This window comes from Salvelinus fontinalis, chromosome 19, assembly GCF_029448725.1.
Source record: "Salvelinus fontinalis isolate EN_2023a chromosome 19, ASM2944872v1, whole genome shotgun sequence".
Taxonomy (NCBI): domain Eukaryota; kingdom Metazoa; phylum Chordata; class Actinopteri; order Salmoniformes; family Salmonidae; genus Salvelinus; species Salvelinus fontinalis.
Window position 1 is genome coordinate 45701186 of NC_074683.1, and position 27831 is coordinate 45729016.

At 39.8% G+C, this 27831-nt stretch overlaps 1 long non-coding RNA gene across 1 annotated transcript; it reads left to right on the top strand.

The window, feature by feature from the left end:
• Positions 1-173: 173 nt before the first annotated feature.
• Positions 174-27831, top strand: LOC129816824 (uncharacterized). Its single transcript, XR_008753616.1, has 5 exons — positions 174-257; positions 10148-10468; positions 11941-12046; positions 12279-12324; positions 27258-27831. It is a non-coding gene; the product is annotated as an uncharacterized LOC129816824 (long non-coding RNA).

Genomic DNA, 27831 nt, shown 5'->3' on the forward strand with positions numbered 1-27831 from the left:
TGGTTGGGGGAAAAGTTGATGCAAAACATTGATGGATTCAAACGTGCTGCTGACAGATCCACGGCAATTTTCCAGAAACTGACACAGTCCTTTTCCAGATACAGCAAAAATCACTTCTAAAGATGAAAACATTCTGCCAACACAGTAAATAGGCTGGTAGTTTATGTAAAATATTTGACAGTAGGGGTAGGCTACAGTATTGCTGTGCGATAGGACCACAATATAATTGCATATTTAATCTCAGAGCCTATACCAAGGTAGGAGAAAGATACTCAATCTATTTATAAACTAAATATTTAACAACAATTTGTATTATGCATGCCGTGGCCTAATGCCAATAGTTCTACATTATACCTCAAATAAAGGGCATTGTTGTCACCATAAAAGGTAAATGGAGGGCGTTTTCCAGCCTGGGTTTTACAACGGGTCTGATTTTATAACGGGAAACGTGTATGTATGACGTGCGCTAAATTTATAAATCTCTATATTTTTGTATTTGCGCAGACTATTCAGAAATGTGGCAAGCAGAAATTTTGCGGGAAATTTACGCAAAGGTTATAAATTACGCCTATGGTCTGACACACAATTGTAGCTCCACCACCTTCCGCCGCAGCTGCGAAAGGCAGACATCGGTGGATGTGGTAGATTGAGACCTAACACATGCAAAAAACGCAGTCACTGACGGCAATTTTACTTATCATGCAATTTAGATCGACCTCGGGGGGTTGTATCAAGGAAATCAAAATAATTACATTTACAGTGGTCAATGCTAGAAAAGAAGGACATAGAGCTGTAGCAGCCTTTCCCAAAGAAGACTTTCCAAAATTACAAACAGTATCAGACCCACTCCACATAACAGCAGGAGATGAACCGATCTTATCAGCATGAACTGAACTCTCTGAACTCTCCATTAAGAAATATAATGGAATTTATGAGTGCATGTTCAAAACAGCCCACAGTTACAGCCTGTGGTATTTCCACTTTCCATACCTCTCGCTCTTTTCAAGACCAAACACATCCTGTATCAGTTTGACACCCACACACCAGCCTCTCACTCTTTTGCATGGCTGCCTCTCACCATCTGTATCTTACATACAGTTGAAGTTTACATACACCTTAGCCAAATACATTTAAACTCAGTTTTTCACAATTCCTGACATTTAATCCTTGTAAAAAATCCCTGTTTTAGGTTAGTTAGGATCACCACTTAATTTTAAGAATGTGAAATGTCAGAATAATAGTAGAGAGAGTGATTTATATCAGCTTTTATTTCTTTCATCACATTCCCAGTGGGTCAGAAGTTTACATACACTCAATTAGCATTTGGTAGTATTGCCATTAAAATGTTTAACTTGGGTCAAATGTTTTGGATAGCCTTCCACAAGCTTCCCACAATAAGTTGGGTGAATTTTGGCCCATTCCTCCTGACAGAGCTGGTGTAACTTTATTATATATTTTTTTATTTAATCTTTATTTAACCAGGTAGGCCAGTTGAGAACAAGTTCTCATTTACAACTGCGACCTGGCCAAGATAAAGCAAAGCAGTTTGACACATACAACAACACAGAGTTACACATGTAATAAACAAAACATACAGTCAATAATACAGTAGAAAAAGTCTATATACAGTGTGTGCAAATGAGGTAAGATAAGGGAGGTAAGGCAATAAATAGGCCATGGTGGCGAAGTAATTACAATATAGCAATTAAACACTGGAATGGCAGGGTGTGCAGAAGATGAATGTGCTACGCGTGCTATTCACCAAATGTAATACAATTTCATAGTTTTAACAAGAGTAATAGTTACCATATTACATTTACGCAAATCATGAATGCTTTTAAAAATATCTATATATTTATTACTTTCCAAATAAATGTTATATTTCCATGGAAATACATGGGTAGCCGTGAGAAAGACACCCCCCCAATAGTGATCGACTATAGAAGATCGCTATGGGGCGCAATCGGGCGATGTAGACTTGTACACAATCACCCAAACTTGTTTAAGGAACATCAGGCAGGATTTAGGCTACCAACTGCCTAGCCAGTTGTAGCTCAATCTTGGGTGCAATGATCACATTCCCGCACTGACTGACTGTGTGGAGGCTCATTGATTTAACTTTACGATAGCCTACATGATACACTAGTAAAGTAATAAAATATATACCTTCCGCCTTATTAGCCACGACTTACCATTCTTTGTGCAGCTTCAAATGTCGAACAAAGTTGGAAATTGTTGCGCCTTCGTCTGTAATTTTCTTCCGGCATGTTTTGCAAGTTGCAATCGTTTTTTTGTTGATACAGCGTTGTCTTTATATCAGAAAATAATCATCTTTCCCATCTTTCCAAGGGCTCCATCTGAATTCACCCGCCGACTTTCCTCTGCACTGCCACGCACAACTTTTTCTCAGCTGGCACAATTTTATTGGCTGCTGTCCGATTCAAACTGTAATCCATTAAATGAAGAGTTGATGCGCTGCACACTTTTTTTAATAGCATCATTTTTAATATTTGGGCTTGGGGAGGGTATCAAGTCAGGTCGAGTCATAAGGCTTAAGTCCAAGTCAAGTCATTGGTGTTAAAGTCAAAGTCGAGTTGCAAGTAATCATATTTGTGACTCGAGTCTGACTCGAGTCCAAGTCATGTGACTCGAGTCCACACCTCTGCTGAATGGCCCCACAGCAATGTTCCAACATCTAGCGGAAAGCCTTCCCAAAAGATTGGAGGCTGTTATAACAGCAAAGGGGGGACCAACTCTGTATTAATGCCCATGATTTTGGAATGAGATGTTCGACGAGCAGGTGTCCACACACAGGGTATTTGCATATGTCATACACTAACAAAATAACCAGAAATTGAAAGAAATGGTAATTCCTGGGTCAACTCATGAGTTGATCATGTGGTACGAATTCAACCAGTTACACCACTTCTTAACAGACATATATGGGGGATGGGGGATTAAATTAATTTGGATGTTTTGGATGTTAATTCCACTTTGAAATCAAACTCTGAGCACACAGTCAATCACTCAGTAATCACTGATGAATGGGTATGTGTGATGTCTCTGAGCTCCATGGTTGTGAGGTTTTAAACATCTCTGTGCTTCTCTCTAAGACGACCATTTCCTCGTTTCTCCGTCCTCCTCAGCCTAAACAGTGGCATGGTTCCTGGTCAGCTAGCTGTGGCACTGATCACTAACTCTGTCCGTCTCTCTCTGTCAGTCACTTCCAGGGTCTTCATGGCGACTCTCCTGTTCTGGGATTTGGTTTCTGTGGTCATCACGCTGTTCCTTGTCTACACAGGTAAGCTACAGTACTATGTGTGTGTTTGTGACTGTGTGTGTGCGTGCGTGCATGTCTGCCTGCTAGCAATCCTGCCTATCTGCCTACTTTTTTAGTGGGTAGATCAGCTTTAATATTGCAGATAGAGTGTAGCTTCCATCAATGTTATTGTCTGCATCATTTCCAATCCCCCATATATGTTTGTATTATTATATAAAATATATATATAGATTTTAAAATATATATTCCTTTATTATTTTCCCTTAACCCTACCATCCCTCCCCTAATTGGAGAAAACTAATGGACAACAACAATTAGGCTTCTACTTGCAGTTTATATATACTATATTAATTTTATGGACACAGTATATTTTTGAATAGTTATCTTTTGTTTGTTTTTAGTCCCATCCTTCAGCTCCACTCAGCCCCTCCCATCTATTGCTGAACACCATCCAGTTTTTATTTATATTTTCCATATATTTCTCAATTGTGCTGTGATGTTTCACAAAAGTTCCGAACCTTTATATTCTCATTGATTCTACATATTGTAAGTTAAGGATAAACAATTTTGCTAAGAGTATTACCATATTTTTTATTGATTTACTAAAACTTTTAAAATCACCCAGCAGTGCAATTTGCAGAGTTAGCTCCAGGTAAATGCTGCAATTCTTCAGCCATTCCTGAACCTGCGACCAAAAACAAGCTACATATGGACAGTACCAAAAACCTCAAATTTGGACTACTCAGACCAAAGGACAGATTTCCACCGGTCTAATGTCCATTGATCGTGTTTCTTGGTCCAATAAGTCTCTTCTTATTATCGGTGTCCTTTAGTAGTGCTTTTTTTCAGCAATGCTACCATGAACGCCTGATTCACTCAGTCAAATCAAATCAATCAAATCAAATGTATTTATATAGCCCTTCTTACATCAGCTGATATCTCAAAGTGCTGTACAGAAACCCAGCCTAAAACCCCAAACAGCAAGCAATGCAGGTGTAGAAGCACAGTGGCTAGGAAAAACTCCCTAGAAAGGCCAGAACCTAGGAAGAAACCTAGGCTATGAGGGGTGGCCAGTCCTCTTCTGGCTGTGCCGGTTGGAGATTATAACAGAACATGGCCAAGATGTTCAAATGTTCATAAAATAATAATAATCGCAGTAGTTGTGGAGGGTGAAACAAGTCAGCACCTCAGGAGTAAATGTCAGTTGGCTTTTCATAGCCGATCATTAAGAGTATCTCTACCACTCCTGCTATCTCTAGAGAGTTGAAAACAGCAGGTCTGGGACGGGTAGCGCGTCCGGTGAACAGGTCAGGGTTCCATAGCCGCAGGCAGAACAGTTGAAACTGGACCAGCAGCACGGCCAGGTGGACTGGGGACAGCAAGGAGTCATCATGCCAGGTAGTCCTGAGGCATGGTCCTAGAGCTCAGGTCCTCCGAGAGAGAGAAAGAAAGAAAGAAAGAAAGAAAGAGAGAATTAGAGAGAGCATACTTAAATTCACACAGGACACCAGATGAGACAGGAGAAGCACTCCAGATATAACAGACTGACCTAGCCCCCCGACACATAAACTACTGCAGCATAAATACTGGAGGCTGAGACAGGAGGGGTCAGGAGACACTGTGGCCCCATCCGATGATATCCCCGGACAGGGCCAAACAGGCCAGATATAACCCCACCCACTTTGCCAAAGCACAGCCCCCACACCACTAGAGGGATATCTTCAACCACCAACTTACCATCCTGAGACAAGACCGAGTATAGCCCACAAAGAGCTCCGCCACGGCACAACCCAAGGGGGGGTGCCAACCCAGAGAGGAAGATCACCTCAGTGACTCAACCCACTCAAGTGACGCACCCCTCCAAGGGACGGCATGGAAGAGCACCAGTAAGCCAGTGACTCAGCCCCTGTAATAGGGTTAGAGACAGAGAATCCCAGTGGAGGGGAACCGGCCAGGCAGAGACAGCAAGGGCGGTTCGTTGCTCCAGAGCCTTTCCGTTCACCTTCACACTCCTAGGCCAGACTACACTCAATCATATGACCTACTGAAGAGATGAGTCTTCAGTAAAGACTTAAAGGTTGAGACTGAGTCTGTGTCTCTCACATGGGTAGGCAGACCATTCCATAAAAATGGAGCTCTATAGGAGAAAGTTCTGCCTCCAGCTGTTTGCTTAGAAATTCTAGGGACAAATAGGAGGCCAGGTCTTGTGACCGTAGCGTACGTGTAGGTATGTACGGCAGGACCAAATCGAAAAGATAGGTAGGAGCAAGCCCATGTAATGCTTTGTAGGTTAGCAGTAAAACCTTGAAATCAGCCCTTGCCTTAACAGGAAGCCAATGTAGGGAGGCTAGCACTTGAGTAATATAATCAAATTTTTGGTTCTAATCAGGATTCTAGCAGCCGTATTTAGCACTAACTGAAGTTTATTTAGTGCTTTATCTGGGTAGCCGGAAAGTAGAGCATTGCAGTTGTCTAACCTAGAAGTAACAAAAGCATAGATGAATTTTTCTGCATCATTTTTGGACAGAAAGTTTCTGATTTTTGCAATGTTACGTAGATGGAAAAAACTGTCCTTGAAACAGTCTTGATACGTTCGTCAAAAGAGAGATCAGGGTCCAGAGTAACGCCGAGGTCCTTCACAGTTTTATTTGAGATGACTGTACAACCATCAAGATTAATTGTCAGATTCAACAGAAGATATCTTTGTTTCTTGGGACCTAGAACAAGTATGTCTATTTTGTCCGAGTTTATAAGTAGAAAGTTTGCAGCCATCCACTTCCTTATATCTGAAACACAGGCTTCTAGCGAGGGCAATTTTGGGGCTTCACCTTGTTTCATTAAAATGTACAGCTGTGTGTCATCCGCATAGCAGTGAAAGTTAACATTATGTTTTCGAATGACATCCCCAAGAGGTAAAATACATAGTGAAAACAATAGTGGTCCTAAAACGGAACCTTGAGGAACACCGAAATTTACAGTTGATTTGTCAGAGGACAAATCATTCACAGAGACAAACTGATATCTTTCCGACAGATAAGATCTAAACCAGGCCAGAACTTGTCCGTGTAGACCAATTTGGGTTTCCAATCTCTACAAAAGAATGTGGTGATCGATGGTATCAAAAGCAGCACTAAGGTCTAGGAGCACAAGGACAGATGCAGAGCCTCGGGCTGACGCCATTAAAAGGTAATTTACCACCTTTACAAGTGCAGTCTCAGTGCTATGATGGGGTCTAAAACCAGACTGAAGCATTTCGTATACATTGTTTTTTTCTTCAGGAAGGCAGTGAGTTGCTGCGCAACAGCTTTAAAAACATTTTTTTGAGAGGAATGGAAGATTCGATATAGGCCGATAGTTTTTTATATTTTCTGGGTCAAGGTTTGGCTTTTTCAAGAGAGACTTTATTACTGCCACTTTTAGTGAGTTTGGCACACATCCGGTGGATAGAGAGCCGTTTATTATGTTCAACATAGGAGGGCCAAGCACAGGAAGCAGCTCTTTCAGTAGTTGGAATAGGGCCCAGTATGCAGTTTGAAGGTTTAGAGGCCATGATTATTTTCATCATTGTGTCAAGAGATAGAGTACTAAAACACTTGAGTGTCTCTCTTGATCCTAGGTCCTGGCAGAGTTATGCAGACTCAGGACAACTGAGCTTTGGAGGAATACGCAGATTTAAAGAGGAGTCCGTAATTTGCTTTCTAACGATCATGATCTTTTCCTCAAAGAAGTTCATGAATTTATTACTGCTGAAGTGAAAGCCATCCTTTCTTGGGGAATGTTGCTTTTTAGTTAGCTTTGCGACAGTATCAAAAATACATTTTGGATTGTTCTTATTTTCCTCAATTAAGTTGGAAAAATAGGATGATCGAGCAGCAGTGAGGGCTCTTCGATACTGCACGGTACTGTCTTTCCAAGCTAGTCGGAAGACTTCCAGTTTGGTGTGGCGCCATTTCCGTTCCAATTTTCTGGAAGCTTGCTTCAAAGCTCGGGTATTTTCTGTATACCATGGAGCTAGTTTCTTATGACAAATGTTTTTCGTTTTTAGGGGTGCAACTGCATCTAGGGTATTGCGCAAGGTTAAATTGAGTTCCTCAGTTAGGCGGTTAACTGATTTTTGTCCTCTGACGTCCTTGGGTAGGCAGAGGGAGTCTGGAAGGGCATCAAGGAATCTTTGGGTTGTCTGAGAATTTATAGCATGACTTTTGATGCTCCTTGGTTGGGGTCTGAGCAGATTATTTGTTGCGATTACAAACATAATAAAATGGTGGTCCGATAGTCCAGGATTATGAGGAAAAACATGAAGATCCACAACATTTATTCCATGGGACAAAACTAGGTCCAGAGTATGACTGTGACAGTGAGTAGGTCCAGAGACATGTTGGACAAAACCCACTGAGTCGATGATGGTTCCGAAAGCCTTTGAGTCTGTGGACTTTTCCATGTGAATATTAAAATCACCAAAAATGTGAATATTATCTCCTCTGAACAGTTGATGTTGAGATGTGTCTGTTACTTGAACTCTGTGAACCATTTATTTGGGCTGCAATTTCTGAGGCTGGTAACTCTAATGAACTTATCCTCTGCAGCAGAGGTACTTCTGGGTCTTCCTTTCCTGTGGCAGTCCTCATGACAGCCAGTTTCATCATAGTGCTTGATGGTTTTAGCGACTGCACTTGAAGAAGCGTTCAAGTTGTTGAAATTTTACACATTGACTGACCTTCATGTCTTCAAGTATTGATGGACTGCCGTTTCCCTTCGCTTATTTGAGCTGTTCTTTCCCTAATACTTGGTCTTTTACCAAATAGGGTTATCATCTGTATACCACCCACACCTTGTCAAAACACAACTATGATAACATATTTTGATTTGTTTAACACTTTTTTGGTTACATATGATTCCATGTGTGTTATTTCATAGTTTTGATGTCATCACTATTATTTTACAATGTAGAAAATAGTCAAAATCAAGAAAAACCATTGAATGAGTCGGTGTGTCTGAACTTTTGACATGTATGTATATAACATTGCATTATATTGAAAAACAAAGTTTTGAATCCAGTGTTGTTTTGTGTATCAGATCATAAACCATGTGCCATGGTATCGGTACATCGAAAATATATTTTCAACTATTTTGCAATCCATATGGCACAGCTGTACATTTTTTGGTCCTTAAATGAAACTGGTATACTTTTTTATTTATCACAATTTTCTTTAGCCAATTTTGGTCTTTAATGCAGGGACGACAGATAAGTTCCTTATTTTCTCCCCCTTCCACTTGCCTCTTCCATTTTTGCGGTAATGCTGCAATTAGTCAGTTGTAATTTTGAGAGAGCAGACATTTCCATATATTTTTATTAGCTGCATGTGTAACATATCTCCACCAGTCCTATTTATAATATAATTTACAAAGATTAGACCTATTTTATTATTTTTTTCAAAAATATTGTTGTTTTTATCTGGTGGATTAAACTGAAATTGCAACCAACTTTTTATGGCTTGTTTTAAAAATAACACTATTTTAGAGATCATTTCATTTTCAAATTACCGAAAGTGAGAGGTTGTAATCTGAATAAAGGGAAAAAGGCCATTCTTGAACATAGGATGAGACATTCGTACCAATTTACTAGAGAACCAGTTTGGATTTAAGTATAACTTTTGTATGACTGAAGCCTTTAGTGAGAGGTCTACTGCTTTAATATTTCAACATTTCTGCCCTCCAAATTCATATTAATTATAAAAATAGGCCCATTTAATTTTATCTGGCTTGCCGTTCCAAATAAAATTGAATATGTTTTGCTCATATAATTTAAAAAACAAGTCGCTAGGTGTAGACAAGCCATAAGCAAATAGGTAAACTGAGATATGAATACATAGTTGATCATGGGGATTTTTCAACAGACAGGTATTTTCCTTTCCACCGTAACGAGATCTTATCTTTTTTTGCCAACTTTCTATTAAAATATATTGTAGTGAGATCATTTCTTTCATTCGATATATGAATTCCGAGTATGTCCACTTCACCGTCAGACCATTTTATTGGTAAACTACACGGTAATGTAAAAGTAATATTTTTAGTGATCCAATTTGTAATATAATACACTTATCATAATTTGGTTGTAATCCAGAAAGGTTCGAAAAAGTATCTAGATCATCTATGAGGCTGTGGAAGGATCCAAAGTGTGGATTTAAAGTAAAACATGAATAATCAGCAAACAATGACAATGACAATGACAATAACCCCTGGATTTCTAGGCCCTTGATATTATTGTTAGAGCTAATTTAACAGCTAACATTTCGATGGCCATAATAAGTAGATATGCCGATAATGGACAACATTGTTTTACTCCTCTTGACGGTTTAATACTTTCTGAGAAGTAGCCATTATTTACTATTTTACACCTGGGGTTACTATACATAACTTTAACACATTGTATTAGATATTCTCCAAAATGTAAATATTCCATGCATTTATAATGCCAGTCGTACTTTATCAAAAGCCTTTTCAAAGTCAACTATGAATACCAGGCCGCGTTTCCCAGATTATTCATAATGTTCTGTTGTTTACAGTACTTGTCTTATATTATCTTCAATGTATTGTCCATGTAAAAAATCTGTCTGATTAGGATGAATAATATCCAACAATACCTTTTTAATTCTATGTGCTACGCACTTTGCTATAATTTATGGATCACAACACTGTAGTGTAAGTGTTTATATTTATATAAAGATGTTTATATTTACCACTTGGGTCCTGTTTCAGTAATAATGAATTCTGCCCTTCTTGTTTAATATCTGATCACCTTGTTGTCTATCTGCCTACCTGCCTGTCTGTCTGTAAACATTGTCTTTGTTCTTTTCTCTCCCATAGAGTCAGCGACAAAAATGAAAACAAATAAATCAGCTTCTTTGGGAGAAGATGTTTATTTGGTGTGCAATGAATCGATGACGAACACAACTAATCAAGTCATCTGGAGAAAGGACACGGTTCTTATTCTCTCTCATTCCAAGGGGAAAATAACTTACAGAAACTTCACCTCAGGCAGGATGTGTGCTGACCCTCTTACTCCTACAAAGCTTATTATATCTATTGTAGAGCTAACTGACACCGGGACCTACAACTGTACTGTCACAGATCGAAGGGGTGTTAAGACAATGGAGTGGAATTTGACTATCACAGATAACCTCATAGGTAATGATTGTGATTTTCTGTTGATACTGTAACATGTGGAGAAGAAACCGTATTCTGTAACACTAGATATAAAGTAAAGTAGAATTGTGACAAAACTGCACAGGAATTGTGACATGAACAAAACTGCCCAGGAAAATTGTCAGTGTTCATATCCTGGTGATAGCAGTTTTGGTGTTGATATGGTTTTGGTGTTACATTCTGATTTTTCTGTGTAATATTTGTCGTTTTGATTCAGGTGTTAAATTAACTCTGTAAGTCTTAAATTAACACTCATTGGTGTAAAAGAACCCCAGTGTTGGTATTAATAACCGGTGTTAAACCAGCATGCTCTATTGCAGTTAGATTTTTTTGAATCGTTTGTTTCACTATTTATGTTTTTGCATGTATATTGATTGATTAATTCATCTTATGCTTATATAAATAACATACATTTTTCCAAGATAATCCAATCTGTTAAATGGATTTATTGCTCCCTTTACTGAAATGGTTGTTCCATTGAAGGTAGTCTCATATCTTAATCTTTTAAACCGAGCAGTCATTCTGAATGTAGGTTGCGGGTGAAAACAATTCCAACGGTTGGCAATTTTTTTATTTACTCTTTTTTTAACTTGGCAAGCCAGTTAAGATCTCATTCTTATTTACAATGACAGCCTATGACGGCTATCCCCACTCTGGCTGGATTCCAATAGGAATTACACATCACTTCGCAAACCAGCATAATGTGACTTGCTTTGTATTGGGGTAAAAGTAGGTCCTCATAATGTCTCATGAAGTACCTGTGGTATTGTGTTAAACAATTAGATTATAATGATAACATTCACTTAGGATCTCACTTACTGAAGGCCACAGGACTGAAAATGGATGAATACAACAACCATGTCTTGTCACTAACAAATACAGTCATGGGTGGTAACTCTACATTTCACACAATATGCAAATAAGGCTTTACACTAAGCAGTGTGTTAATTTAACACTGAAAAGTATGGACCCTTATAGACACAGGACCAGTGTTAATTTAACACTGGAGAATTTGCTGTGAAGGTATCAGCTGTGAAGGTAACACCATAACAGTGTACCTTTAACAGTGACCTTGTATAAATCTATTTCAAAAGTGTTAAATACAAGGTAGTAGGGAACACCATAACAGTGTACCTTTAACAAAGAGTTAGTATAAAATGTTATGTTGCAAAGTATCGGTGTTTAAAAGAGCAACACTGAAAAGTGTGAATTCAACACTTTCTGGTGGTTCTCATATAAACACTTTTGAAGTGTTATATTGAACAGCCACAGTGTTCAATTTACCAATCAAATGTTGTGTAGACATTATTGTGATAATTATTGCAAACAATTAATATTGTATGTTATTCCCCCAATTTAATATATTGTAGTAAAGCAAAGGAATATGACACTCATTTTAGATCTTTGAGACTTTTCTGATAATCCCAATTTTTTGTCTGTTTGACTTAACACAGATAATGCTGAACATGGCCTACAGATGTTGTTGGTCTTCACAATTCCGTCTGCTATTGGAGGAGTGGCTCTGTGCATTGGTATCTGCTGTATGGTCTGGCTGTGTAGGTGAGCAACTCAAATAAGTGTATCTAAGGGCTCAATCTGATCATTGGTCGATCCACGTTATAGCACGTTTGACATTTATTAAAAGGTCATTTCCGATTGAGCCGACATATGCAGCATTTACTGTGATAGTGGGCTCCACTAATGCTGAAAGAGTGCCTTTAAAAGGTGCAACGCCCACAAAGCACGATTGGATTGAATCCCAGCCCTAATACATGTTACCTTGTTTCTGCAGGAAAATAAAAAAGGAACAGACAAGTCATTGTGAAAGGCGAGGAGAGGTCAGTAGCTGAAAGCACTTGATCCTTTTTCTAAACGGAATGGCTGCTCAACCTGTGTTCGTCTTGCCCCCAGGACACCATTTCACGTTTTCTAAAACTCCTGTTTTTCACGTTTTCCTTACACACTAAAAACTTTACACATCCTACTTATGTTTATGTTGTTTAAAAAAAAGTAAAGTACGTAAGGAGTTTTAGAAAATGGGAATTGTCAACCTGGGGGCTGAACGAACACACGTTTGCACAACCTCTGCCTTTTTCTAAAACCAGGGATGTTGTCTTCTCTTAATCAGTTTATATGTTCATTATTATTCAACATGTCCTTACCTGGGATGGGAACTCACAACCTCTTGGTTCATGGAATTCCAATCTTCCTGGTAGGCCACCATGTCTGTGTCAATAACTGATTTCACTTGTAGTCCTACACTTTGGACATCAAAGTCAATCTCAGCTTTGTTAAAAATATACTCAAGAAAAACTATTATATTTATCATAGTGATTCAGGAGTAACATTAAAACAGAGTAATATGCCCCAGCAACATTAAACAACTAGACAGAAAACGTTAATATTGCTGAAATAAGTCAAAGAAATCAATGATGAGAGAATAGACAGAATAACGGATAACTAAGGTCTCCATTCAATCTGTTATTGCTGAAACGTTACAGATTCTGCGATAGAAATCTAAAAGTAATATCCGATTGAGCCGACATATGCAGCATTTACCGTGAATGGAGTCTCCTCTAACGCAGGAACATTGCCTTTAAAAGCTGCAATGCCTATGACCTTGATCGGATTAAATTCTGGCCAAAACTAGCAGTGAAGATGGCACTCTTTTGCTAAGTGCAAAGGTGTGTATTATAGGTAACGAATGTATAGAAGAATGCTACAGTTTTTGTGGTGCAGCAGTAAGATCAGTGTACTTCACATTCAGAGGTTATGAGTTCAAATCAAAGGTGGATTCATATTTTAGCTGAACAGCAATAACTCATGAAATTACACATGAAAACATGTCATCACATGTGAAATGTCACTTGAAGTGTTGAAACAACTAATGTTTGTTTCACATGCGGAATGTCACGAAGTGTTCCAAAAATATGTTTTCACATTATTTTGGATGAAAAGTCAAATATGAAGTGTTCCAGAAACACGTTTTCACAAGTGAAATGTCACATGAAGTGTTACAAAAACACATTTTCACATGTGAAATTTCACGTTCCACTTGTGAAGTCATGTTTTTTAACATGCGATAACATGAAACTACACAGTTAGCCATTGCTGCTAATTTTGAGATCTTTTTTTCATTTTACAGTAAATTTATATAGTAATACTGCATTAGTGTTTAAGCTGAACAGCGATAACACATGAAAATACACATGAAAACATGATCACATGTGAAGTGTTTCAAAAACACATTTTCACGTGAAATGTGTGACGTGTTCATAAAACAAAAGTTTTCACATGATTTCATATGTGATATGTCACATGTCAAGTGGTCCAAAAACAGATGTTTTCACATGAAATGTTGGGTTTAGTGTTCCAAAAACAAATGTTTTCACATGATTTCACATCTGAAATGTCACGTGAAGTTTTACAGAAACACGTTTTCACATGTGAAGTGTTACAAAAACACGTGAAACGTGAAATTTCACTTCAAATAATGTGATTTCTCACTTGTGAAATCATGTGATTTAATATGTGATAACAGGAAACCACACAGTTAGTCATTGCTGTTAATTTAGTGATTGTCTGTCATTTTACAGTACATTTACGGTAATGTATACTGTATATATACTGGATACTGTATTAGTTTTGCTATATACTTACTGTCAATTGCAATGCACTTGAGTAGCTTACTTTTTGGCCTACAAATTAACTTAGCATGCCTCACTTGCATTTGCATTTAAACTTATATGACACTATAGATGCGCTTATTATGTTATAGTAGGTTACCAGCTACTGAGTTGAAGTGAAAATAGTGGAAACAACCTTTTATGTATTTATACAGCTGAACTGCATTTTGTCAGTAAATATAGAAAAACAAACTATATTCAGGAAGTACATCGAAATTCTCATTCTAATTCCAATTAATTTCAATACCTGAAAGTTAGGAGTTGGAATTTGGTTTACTTTCTGAGTTGAATGAAACTTAAATGGAATTGACCTCAACATTGGTTAGCACAGTTGGGACGCAACCGCTCCTGGGATTTGAATCACAACCTTTGATATTAAAGCAATCAGAATTTCCAGCTTCGCCACCAGGTCTGTGGCCAAAACAGATATCGGCCACAGATTTATTGGCAAGAACACATTTCTGCACTTTGCTAAAAGTTGCCCGGAATCAAGTCAATAATTGTGTGATTATCTGACAACACCAACGAAAAAGTAACAGTGCTCAGGGACACTTGAATTTAAGGCCTAGATTCAATCAGATCAACCATAAACACTTGGAGGTGTAACTGCATTTGAGCTGTCAAATCGGTGAGCAGCTGCTCGTGTGGTCATTGTCACGAAGCCGCACCCATCCTTTCACGCGTTAGAAGGTCAGGGGGCTGGAACATAATAATAAATCATTTGTAGACTGCAAATTGACTGCAAGAAGCCCAAACAGATACAATATTTTACTAAACATAATCATTTTAAACCATGCTTACATGTGTATACAACCACATACAAGGCCTCAGAAAGTATTCACACCCCTTCACTTTTTCACATTTTGTTGTGTTACAAAGTAATATTAAAATGTACGTAATTGTATTTTTCTCAACAATCTACACAAAATACACTAATGTCAAGGTTGAAGAAAAAATCTAAAATTTGAAAATAAAATGTTTTATATACAGTACCAGTAAAAAGTTTGGACACACCTACTCATTACAGGGTTTTTCTTTATTTTCTAAATTGTAGAATAATAGTGAAGACATCAAAACTATGAAATAACACATATGGAATCATGTAGTAACCAAAAAGGGTTAAACAGATAATTTATTTTATATTTGAGATTCTTCAAAGTAGCCACCCTTTGCCTTGATGACAGCTTTGCACACTCCTGGCATTCTCTCAACCAGCTTCATGAAGTAGTCACATGGAATGCATTTCAATTATCAGGTGTACCTTGTTAAAAGTTAATTTGTGGAATTTATTTCCTTCTTAAAGCGTTTGAGCCAGTCAGTTGTGCTGTGACAAGGTAGGGGTGGTATACAGAAGATAGCCCTATTTGGTAAAAGACCAATTCTATATTATACCTCAAATAAGAAAAGAGAAACTACAGTCCATCATTACTTGAAGACATGAAGGTGAGTCAATCCGTACAATTTCAAGAACATTTACAGTTTCTTCAAGTGCAGTCGCCAAAACCATCAAGCGCTATGATGAAACTGGCTCTCATGAGGACCGCCACAGGCAAGGAAGACCCAGAGTAACCTCTGCTGCAGGGGATAGGTTCATTAGAGTTACCAGCCTCAGAAATTGCAGCCCAACTAAATGCTTCACAGAGTTCAAGTAACAGACACATCTCAACATCAACTGTTCAGAGAAGACTGTGTGAATCAGGCCTTCATGGTCGAATTGCTGCAAAGAAACCACTACTAAAGGACACGAATAAGAAGAAGAGACTTGCTTGGGCCAAGAAACACAAGGAGCAGCATGGAGGAGGAGGTGTGATGTGTGGAGGTGACTATCTCATGAAGCTGGTTGAGAGAATGCCAAGAGTGTGCAAAGCTGTCATCAAGACAAAGGATAGCCACTTTGAAGAATCTCAAATATAAAATATTTTGGGATTTGTTTAACACTTTTGTGGTTATTACATGATTCCATATGTGTTATTTCATAGTTTTGATGTCTTCACTATTATTCTACAATGTAGAAAATAGTAAAAATAAAGAAAGAGCCTTGAATGAGTAGATGTGTCCAAACTTTTGACTGGTACTGAATTTCTTCATTAGATAAGTATTCAACCTCCAGAGTCAATTCATGTTAGAATCAACTTGAGCATCGATTACAGCTGTTAGTCTTTCTTGGTAAGTCTCTAAGAGCTTGCCCATTATTCTTTAAAAAATTATTCAAGCTCTGTCAAATTGGTTGTTGATCATTGCCAGACAACCATTTTCAGGTCTTGCCATAGATTTAAGTCAAAATTGCCGCTCAGGAACATTCACTGTCTTCTTGGTAAGCACATCCAGTGTAGATTTGGCCTTCTATTGTAGGTTATTGTCCTTCTGAAAGGTGTATTTCTCTGCAGACAATGGACAGACACACTTCCTCTGGGATTTTGCATATGCTTATCTCTATCAAGACGGTGCCTTACTGGATGGCCGCTGTTTTGCGAGCTCAGACCCAAATTTGCTATATTTTGTTGTTTTGGTGTTTATCTTTATTTTCACTAAATGTATCTACTATCAATTCCTAGTAGTGGCGATATTAAGACAAAGGGAAAACTGACCACCTCTTCCCTCCATTCTATTGGCATAATAAGATGGATGACCTCTGATCGTGGATTTCCTACCAACAGTACTCTCGTAAATATTCTCAGCATTTCTGCAACATTGCCATTGGACCAGATACACCACATGGCTCTCCAACACGATGGATTCTCTATTCACAGAGCAGACAGGACAGTGAAGTCAGAGAAATTGAGGGGGTGAGGGTTTTGCATCTTGATTAACAAAAAATGGTGTGCTGACTTGAGCGCAGTGGAAGTATTGACCCATTGTTCACGTCTTGGAACACCTGATGGTCAAATGCCGACCCTTCTACCTCCAAGCTAGTTTTCAGCTGTTATGGGGAATGTTACGTACATGCATTCGGAAAGTACTCAGACCCCTTGACTTTTTCCACATTTTGTTACGTTAAAGCCTTATTCTCAAATAGATTTTTTTTAATTGTCCTCATCAATCTACACAAAATACCGCATAATGGCAAAGCGAAAACAGTTTTTTTGAAAATGTTTCCAATAAAAATCTGAAATTGCTAATTTGCATAAGTATTCAGACCCAAAATTGAGCTCAGATGCATTCTGTTTTCATTGATCATCCTTGATGTTTCTACAACTTGATTGGATTCCACCTGGGGTAAATTCAATTGATTGGACATGATTTGGAAAGGCACACCTGTCTATATAGGGTCCCACAGTTGACAGTGCATGTCAGAGCAAAAACCAAGCAATGAGGTCGTAGGAATTGTCCATAGAGTTTCGAGACATGATCGTGTCGAGGCACAGATCTGGGGAAGGGTACCAAAACATTTCTGCAGCTTTAAAGGTCCCGAAGAAAACAGTGGCCTCCATACGGAAGAAGTTTGGAACCATCAAGACTCTTCCTAGAGCTGTCTGCTCGGTCAAACTTTGCAATCGGGGAGAAGGGCCTTGGTCAGGAAGGTGACCAAGAACCCGATGGTCACTCTGACAGAGCTCCAAAGTTCCTCTGTGGAGATGGGAGAACCTTCCAGAAGGACAACTATCTCAGCAGCACTCCACCAATCAGGCCTGTATGGTAGAGTAGCTAGATAGAAGCCACTCCTCAGTAAAAGGCACATGACAGCCCTCTTGGAGTTTGCCAAAAGGCACCTAAAGGACTCTCAGACCATGAGAAACAAGATTCTCTGGTCTGATGAAACCAAGATTGAACTCTTTGGCTTGAATCCCAACCATCACGTCTGAAGGAAACCTGGCACCAACCCTACGGTGAAGCATGGTGGTGGCAGCATCATGCTGTGGGCATGTTTTTCAGTGGCAGGGATTGGGAGAACAGTCAGGATCGGGGGAAAGATGAACGGAGAAAAGTACAGACGGATCCTTGATGAAAACCTGCTCCAGAGAGCTCAGGACCTCAGGCTGGGGAAAAGGTTCACCTTCCAACGGGACAAGGACCCTAAGCACACAGCCAAGACAACACAGGAGCGGCTTCAGCACAAGTCTCTGAATGTCTTTGAGTGGCCCAGCCAGAGCCTGGACTTGAACCTGATCGAACATCTCTGGAGAGACCTGAAAATAGCTCTGCAGCAACGCTCCCCATCCAACCTGCCAGGGCTTGAGAGGATCTGCAGAGAAGAATGGGAGAAACTCCCCAAATACAGGTGTGCAAAGCTTGTAGCGTCATACCCAAGAAGGTCTGAATACTTATGTAAATATGTTATTTCAGTTTTGTTTTTTGTTTTTTGCAAAAATGTCTTAAAATCTGTTTTTGCTTTGTCATTATGAGGATATTGTGTGTATATTGATGAGGTATTTAAAAAAAATCTAATTTATAATAAGGCTGTAACGTAACAAAATGTGGAAAAAGACAAGGGGTCTGAATAATTTCTGAATGCACTGTACATACACGCCTCAGGACAAGAAAAAGAGCAAGCTAGCACTCAACGAACTGTACGAGGCTATAAACAAGGAGGATACCTTACATCCGGAGGATGCCTTTCTTGTGGCTGCCAATTTAAATTCAGTGTCATTAATAAAACCCTTTACTGCAGTGGGATAAATCAGGGTCACACAGACTAATCTACTTTGAAATCTACTTTGAAACAAAACTATACACCTCAGACACATGGTTATGGACCTAAAAAAGAAGACACCTGTACCATGTCAGATATAGAGATGAAATGCATTCAATTTTAAATATGCATCCCAATATTACACTTTATATACAGTACCAGTCAAAAGTTTGTACAAACCTACTCATACAATGTAGAATAATAGTGAAGACATCAAAACGATTAAATAACACATATGCAATCATGTAGTAACCAAAAAAGTGTTTAACTAATCAAAATATATATTATATTTGAGATTCTTCAAAGTAGCTACCATTTGCCTTGATGACAGCTTTGCACGTGCCTGACATTCACTCAACCTGCTTCATGAGGCGGTCAACTGGAATGCATTTCAATTAACAAGTGTGCCTTGTTAAAAGATAGCCCTATTTGGTAAAAGACCAAGTCCATATGTAACGATGTGTGCTGAGAGTCGGGAAGCAAGTTCAGAGAGTGAATGTTTTAGCAAATAAATGAAAACATAATACAAAACAAGAAACACGAACAACGCACAGACATGAAACAGAAACAGAAACAATGACGCCTGGGGAAGGAACCAAAGGGAGTGACATGTATAGGGCAGGCAATCAAGGAGGTGGAGTCCAGGTGAGTGTCATAATGCGCGTAACAATGGTGACTGGTGTGCACCATAACGAACAGCCTGGTGACCTAGAGGCCGGAGAGGGAGCACACGTGACACCAAATTATGGCAAGAACAGCTCAAATAAGAAAAGCTAAACGACAGTCCATCATTACTTGAAGACATGAAGGTCAGTCAATCTGGAACATTTCAAGAACTTTGAAAGTTTCTTCAAGTGCAGTCACAAAAACCATCAAGCTCTATGATGAAACTGGCTCTCATGAGGACCGCCACAGGAAAGGAAGACGCAAAGTTAACTCTGCTGTAGAGGATAAGTTCATTAGTTACCAGCCTCAGAAATTGCAGCCGAAATAAATGCTAACAGACACATCTCATCATCAACTTTTCAGAGGAGACTGCGTGAATCAGGTCTTCTTTGTCAAATTGCTGCAAAGAAACCACTACTGAAGGACACCAATAAGAAGAATAGACTTGCTTGGGTCAAGAAACACGAGCAATGGACATTAGGCAGGTGGAAATCTGTCCTTTGGTCTGATGTGTCCAAATTTGACATTTTTGGTTCCAACCGATGTGTCTTTGTAAGACGCAGAGTAGGTGAACAGATGATCTCTCCTTCATGACTGTTTAAAAAGCATTCACGGGGAAACTGGTTGAGAGAATGCCAAGAGTGTGCAAAGCTGTCATCAAGGCAAAGGGTGGCTACTTTCAAGAATCTAAAATATCAAAAATATTTTGATTTGTTTAACACTTTTTTGGTTACTACATGATTCCTTATGTGTTATTTCATAGTTTTGAAGTCTTCACTATTATTCTACAATGTAGAAAATAGTAATAAATACCAAGAGTCTGCTTAGGAGACAAATACTCTCAACTGTTTGAATAAAAATAGAGTTTAAGTTACGTGTGATGAATGTTGAAAACAAAAACTTTAATTTCTATATGCAGGAAATCCTATTTTAATAATGGGCATGGTAAGAATTGACAACCAAAGTGCGAGTCATAATTCCCATGACACCTAGCAAATTGTTTTTTATAAGATAAATTTAATGCTAGCTAGCAACTTGCCTTAGCTTACTGCATTTGCTAACAGGCAGGCTCCTCGTGGATTGCAATGTAATCAATGCAAGATTGGATTGGAGCATATTTTCAAAATCTGACACAACAGATGGATTAACAACAAGCTAAGCTATGTTTTGCTATATTGCACTTGTTATTTCATGAATATAAATATTTTTAACCATATTTTTTTTATTTGGCGCTATGCAATTTAGCGGTTGTTGATGAAAATTATCCCGCTAAAGGGATCCGTGCGTCAAGAAGTTAAAAGCTTAACTTCTTGTTAATCCAGCCGCTTTGTCAGATTTCAAAAAGGCTTTACGGCGAAAGCATACCATGCGATTATCTGAGGACAGCGCCCAGCACACAAAAGCATTAAAAACATTTTCCAACCAGGCAGAGGAGTAACGAAAGTCAGAAATATCGATAAAATAAATCACTTACCTTTGAAGATATTCCTCTGTTTGCAATCCAAAGGGTCCCAGCTACATCACAAATGGTCGTTTTGTTCGATAAAGTCCTTCTTTATATCCCAAAAAAGTCAGTTTAGTTGACGCGCTTCATTCAGTAATCCACCGGTTTCCCTCGTTCAAAATGAATCCCAAACGTTACCAATAAACGTTATCAAAACAAGTCAAACAACGTTTCTAATAAATCCTCAGGTACCCAAATATGTAAATAAACAATCAAATTTAATACGGAGAATAGTATGTTCGTTACCGGAGATAAATAATGAAGTGCGCGCCCTCACCAGAACGCGGTACAAACACTACAGCCAAAATGGGAGCCACTTAGACAACTACAAATTCTTGCTAATTTTTCCAAAAACAAGCCTGAAACTCTTTCTAAAGACTGTTGACATCTAGTGGAAGCCCTAGGAACTGCAATTTGGGAGGTATTCCTTATATATTCCCATAGAAAGGCATTGTAATCAGTGGTGAGCTAAAATATTCTGGATGGATTGTCCTCTGGTTTTCGCCTGCCATATCAGTTCTGTTATACTCACAGACATTATTTTAACATTTTTAGAAACTTTAGTGTTTTCTATCCAATACTACCAATTATATGCATATCCTAGCTTCTAGGCCTGAGTAACAGCCAGTTTACTTTGGGCACCTTTGGGCAAACTTCCGAATACTGCCCGCTACCCCGAAGAAGTTAAGAATATTTGCATTCTGTGTATTTGCATTCTTCCTTTAAGTTATTCTTGTGGAGTCACTACAATGTTGTTTTTCCATCCTCAGTTTTCTCCAGTCATAGCCAATAGCAATGTCTGCTATCGGTATAATGCCAGGAGCTGCTTGTGGATTTGACAGCTCTAACGCAGATACACCTCCGACACCGCCAAAACAACTGCTATGCTAAGTCCGCACTCAATGAGCTGTATAAGGCCATAAGCAAACAGAAAAATGCTCATCCAGAGGCGACACTCCTAGTGGCTGGGGACTTTAATGCAGAGAAACTTAAATCCGTTTTACCTCATTTCTACCAGCATGTTAAATGTGCAACCAGAGGAAAAAACTCTAGGCCACCTTTACTCCACACACAGAGATGTGTACAAAACTCTCCCTCACCCTCCATTTGGCAATATCTGTCCTTAATTCTCTCCTCCTGATTCCTGCTTACAAGCAAAAACTAAAGCAGGAAGCACCAGTGACTCAGTCAATAAAAAAGTGGTCAGATGACGCAGATGCTAACTGTTTTGCTAGCACATACTGGAATATGTTCCGGGATTCTTTCAGAAGCATTGAGGTGTACACCACATCAGTCACTGGCTTAATCAATAAGTGCATCGATGATGTTGTCTCCACAGTAAGCGTACGTACATACCACAATCAGAAGCCATGGATTACAGGCAACATCCGCACTGAGCTAAAGGGTAGAGAAGTCACTTTCAAGGAGCGGGACTCTAACCCGGATGTTTATGAGAAGTCCAACTATGCTCTCAGACGAACAATCAAACACGCAACGCGTCAATACAGGACTAAGATTGAATCGTACTACACCGGCTCCTACGCTCGTCGGATTTGGCAAGGCTTGCAAACTATTACAGGCTTCAAAGGGAAGCACAGACGCGAGTTGCCCAGTGACACAAGCCTACCAGACAAGATAAATTAGTTCTTTGCTCGCTTCGAGACAAGCAAAACTGAAGCATGCATGAGAGCCTCAGCTGTTCCGGACGACTGTGTGATCATGCTCTCCGTAGCCGATGTGAGTAAGACCTTAAAAAAGGTCAACATTCGCAAGGCCGCAAGGCCAGATGGATTACCAGGATGTGTACTCCGAGCATGCACTGACTAACTGGTAAGTGTCTTCACTGACATTTTCAACCTGTCCCTGACTGAGTCTGTAATACCAACATGTTTCAAGCAGACTACCATAGTCCCTGTGCTCAAGAACACTAAGGTAACCTGCCTAAATGACTGCAGACCCGTAGCACTCATGTCTGTAGCCCTTGAAGTGCTTTGAAAGGCTGGTCATGGCTCACATCAACACCATTATCCCAGAAATCCTAGACCCACTCCAATTTACATACCATCCAAAAGATCCACAGATGATGCAATCTTTATTGCACTCCACACTGCCCTTTCCCACCTGGACAAAAGGAACACCTATGTGAGAATGCTATTCATTGACTACAGCTCAGTGTTCAACACCATAGTGCCCTCAAAGCTCATCACTAAGCTAAGGACCCTGGGACTAAACACCTCCCTCTTCAACTGGATCCTGGACTTCCTGACGGGCAGACCCCAGGTGATAAGGGTAGGTAACAACACATCTGCCACGTTGATCCTCAACACAGGGGCCCCTCAGGGGTACGTGCTAAGTCCCCTCCTGTACTCCCTGTTCACCCATGACTGCATGGCTAGGCACAACTCCAACACCATTAAGTTTGCAGACGACACAACATTGGTAGGCCTGATCACCGACAACGACGAGACAGCGTATAAGGAGAAGGTCAGAGACATGGCCGTGTGGTGCCAGGGCAACAACCTCTCCCTCAACGTTATCAAGACAAAGGAGATGATTGTGGACTATAGGAAAAGGAGGACAGAGCGTGCCCCCATTCTCATCGACGGGGCTGTAGTGGAGCAGGTTGAGAGCTTCAAGTTCCTTGGCGTCCACATCACAAACAAACTAACATGGTCCAAACACACCAAGACAGTTGTGAAGAGTGCATGACAAAACCTATCAGGAGACTGAAAAGATTTGGTATGGTTCCTCAGATCCTCAAAAGATTCTACAGCTGCACTGGTTGCATCACTGCCTGGTATGGAAACTGCTCGGCCTCCAATCGCAAGGCACTACAGAGGGTAGTGCGTACGGGCCAGTACATCACTAGGGCCAAGCTTCCTGCCATCCAGGACCTCTACCAGGCAGTGTCAGAGGAAGGCCCTAAAAATTATCAAAGACTCCAGACACCCTAGTCATAGACTGTTCTCTCTGCTACCAAACGGCAAGCGGTACCGGAGCGCCAAGTCTATGTCCAAAAGGCTTCTGAACAGCTTCTACCCCCAAGCCATAAGACTCCTGAACAGTTAATCAAGTGGCTACCCAGACTATTTCCATTGCCCCTCTCCCCCACCCCTCTTTTACACTGCTGCTACTCTCTGGTTAATATCCATGCATAGACACTTTACCTCTACCTACATGTACATATTACCTCAATTACCTCGACTAACCTGTGCTCCCGCACATTGTCTCTGTACCGGTACACCCTGTATATAGCCTCGCTACTTTTATTTTACTGCTCCTCTTTAACTATTTTTTTCCTTTTTATTATACATTTTTTATTTAACACTTATTTTTCTTAACTGCAGTTTTGGTTAAGGACTTGTAAGTATTTCAGTGTAAGGTCTACCTGCATCTGTTGTATTCGGCGCACGTGACAAATACAATTAGATTTTTCCACTAGAATCTAACCCTAAGCTAGAATCTAGCCCTAAGTGTGCATAAATGCTCTCTGGATTTTAACTTGCAACCTTTTGGTCTGGAGTGTATTAATGTTTCAGCAGTGCCTTCAGATGGTTACTTTCATAGCAGCCACATAACGACAGCAGTCTTTGGATTTTATATGGCGGTTGGCAACCAACATTAAGGTGCATTACCACCACCAACTGGACTTGAGTATGGACCTCAGTTCATCTTTCAATCACCCACGTGGGTATATGCTCCTAAATACCAATGAGGAGATGGGAGAGGCGAGAGGCGGCACTTGCAGCGCGTCAAGCGTCACAAATAAAACCAAGTTCTATTTTAGCGCCTGGCTACGCAGACGCTCGCGATCAGCGTGGGTGCAATGACTGAATAACATGTATGTGTAAATGTATTTTGCAATGCTCGCTCGGTTCTCGAGCACGCAATGGAAGCGGTGTGGTCAGTATGTTAGTAAACCCGCTTCAACTGCAGTACAGTGTACCGTCAGAAAGCAGTTTAGCAGTTACACCGGCGGGTCCCGGTGGCAATAAATTAATACAACCAAAAGCTTACATTGACTTGGAAGAGTTCCAGTGTTGGATAGCCATAGCCAGCTAGCTAACATAGCATCCCTTTTTGTTTAGGCCGGGGTGTTTGTTAAGGCTAAGCTAGCAAGCTGCATTTGCTAGCTAAGTAAGTGAAAGTGAAAAAAAATACATCAAAACATAGCTAGCTCTCTCTCTCACTTTCGCTCTTGCTTCTCCTTCATTTTTAAGAAATGTATTTGTACATAACTGTTCAACTATTGTCTTTCTATCCCTTTGAGTCAACTACTCACCACATTTATGCACTGCAGTGTTAGCTAGTACTAGATTCATTCTCTAATCCTTTGACAACATGTGGACAACATGTCAGTTCATGCTGCAAGAGCTCTGATAGGTTGGAGGACGTCCTCCGGAAGTTGTTATAATTACTGTGCAAGTCTAAAGGGATGAGAACCATGAGCCTACTAGGTTTTGTATTCAAGTCAATGTAACCAGAGGTAGATGGAAACTAGCCTTCCTCCGGCTACACAATGATGCTACCCCGAAGAGTGCTGTTAAGGCTACTGTGGACCTTCATTGCAAAACAATGTTTTAATCAATTTTTTGGTGAGGTGAATATACACTACATGACCAAAAGTATGTGGACACCTACTCATCGAACATCTTATTCCAAAATCATGGGCATTAATGTCAAGTTGGTCTCCCTTTGCTGCTATAACAGCCTCCACTCATCTGGGAAGGCTTTCCACTAGATGTTGGGACATTGTTGCAGGGACTCGCTTCCATCCAGGCACAAAAGCATTAATAAGGTTGTGCAATGATGTTGTGCGATTATCCAAATCTACTAATAGTATGCATATATTAGCTTCTGGGCCTGAGTAGCAGGCAGTTTACTCTGGGCACGCTTTTCATCCGAACGTGAAAATGCTGCCCCCTATCCCTAACAGGTTTTAATAAGGTCGTGCAATGATGTTGTGCGATTAGGCCTGGCTCGCAGTTGCCGTTTCAATTCATCCCAAAGATGTTCGATGGGGTTGAGGTCAGGGCTCTGTGCAGGCCAGTCAAGTTCTTCCACATCGATCTCGACAAACCATTTCTGTATGCACCTCGCTTTGTGCACAGGGGCATTGTCATGCTGACAAAGGAAAGGGCCTTCCCCAAACAGTTGCCACAACGCTGGAAGCATTGAATCGTCTAGAATGTCATTGTATGCTGTAGCTTTAAGAGTTCCCTTCACTGGAACTAAGGGGCCTAGCCTGAACCATGAAAAACATGCCCATACCATTTTTCCTCCACCACCATACTGTACATTTTGCACTATGCATTAGGGCAGGTATTGTTCTCCTGGCATCCGCCAAACCCAGATAAGTCCGTCAGACTGCTAGATGGTGAAGCGTGATTTATCACTCCAGAGAACACGTTTCCACTGCTCCAAAGTCCAGTAGCGGCAAGCTTTACAGCACTCCATCCGACGCTTGGCATTGCACATGGTAATCTTAGGCTTGTGTGCGGCTCACAAAGTTAATGTGCTGAAGTTACTTCCAGAGGCAGTTAGATGTTTCCAATAAGTCTGTGGCCCTTCTCTTTTACTTTCACAGATCTAGTGGTGGAGCTGCACAGTAGCAGGACATTATAGATTGCTATTGACCAAGAAGTTAAGAAGTCCCAATTGTCATCACAGTACAAGATTTTACAGTAATTTAAATCAGAATACAGTAGCATACTGTTTATTTAAAGAAATAACACCTTCATGTTTTTGTATATATTTACTTTATTTTTACTGGAATTTTAGGCAAAGCGCAGAAATGTGTTGTTGCTAATAAATATATACTCTATCACCATTATGTCCACAGACCTGGTGGCACAGCTGGAACTTCAGGTAGTTAGCAACCAAGAAGTTGTTAGTTCAAATCCTGGTTGAGTCCCAAGTAAACATTATACAGCAGCATGCTGTCCTTCAGTATTAACACCTTAGTTTCTCTGTAAAAATAGTATCTAACTCATGGGATCATATGTTGAAATTTTTCCTCCCATTTTGTCATATTGTTTATTTCACATGAGATATTGTTCTCACATGTACTAAGATGTTGTCATGTGTAGTTTTATGTTATCACACGTTGCTTCGCATGTCGTCACATTTCTTCACGTTGTCACATTAACTTCTCTTTTTGTCTCACATCTTTTAACTCCCTCCTTTCATCCCCCTTTTCACCTCTCATATATCTCTTATCTTCATTCTTCTCTCCTTCTCTCCTTCACTCCTCTCTTCTGCTCACCTCTCTTCTCTCCCCTACAGGAGAGCAATGCCCCATCTCAAGGTCACACTGCCCAAAGAGCACAGTGCCAGCGGAGTCAGTACTTCGAAAGATTCAACTCAGTCTACGAACATTACTAAACACATCAGAAGCAATCAGAAGTTGAATCAATAACAAATCACTCCCCACCCGATTTTTGGTAAAAATCTGAGGGATGGGGCTGGAGAAATGTAACCACTCTCAAATTCCTGGACAGAGCTATGGATGCAAGGACTGATTATATAACAATTATAGTTTCGCCATGTTTTGAGGCACCATGTTTGTTTACATTTAGTTTGTTTGCAAACATTGGAGTAAAATATGCTTATATATCGGGTTCTGATAGGGTAAAACAGCTGAACTAAGTTCATGAGGCATTTCTAAGTTATATTCTTCAAGAATCAATGGGTACATATCACAAATGTATAAATTGACAAAACTACTGCAGATTTCCCCTTTAAAGTGAATTCTCGAATATCTCATAAAGACCTTACTTTATGTAAATAAAGTTGGAATGTCACGTTCCTGACCTATTTATGTTAGTTTTTGTGTGTTAGTTGGTCAGGACGTGAGGTT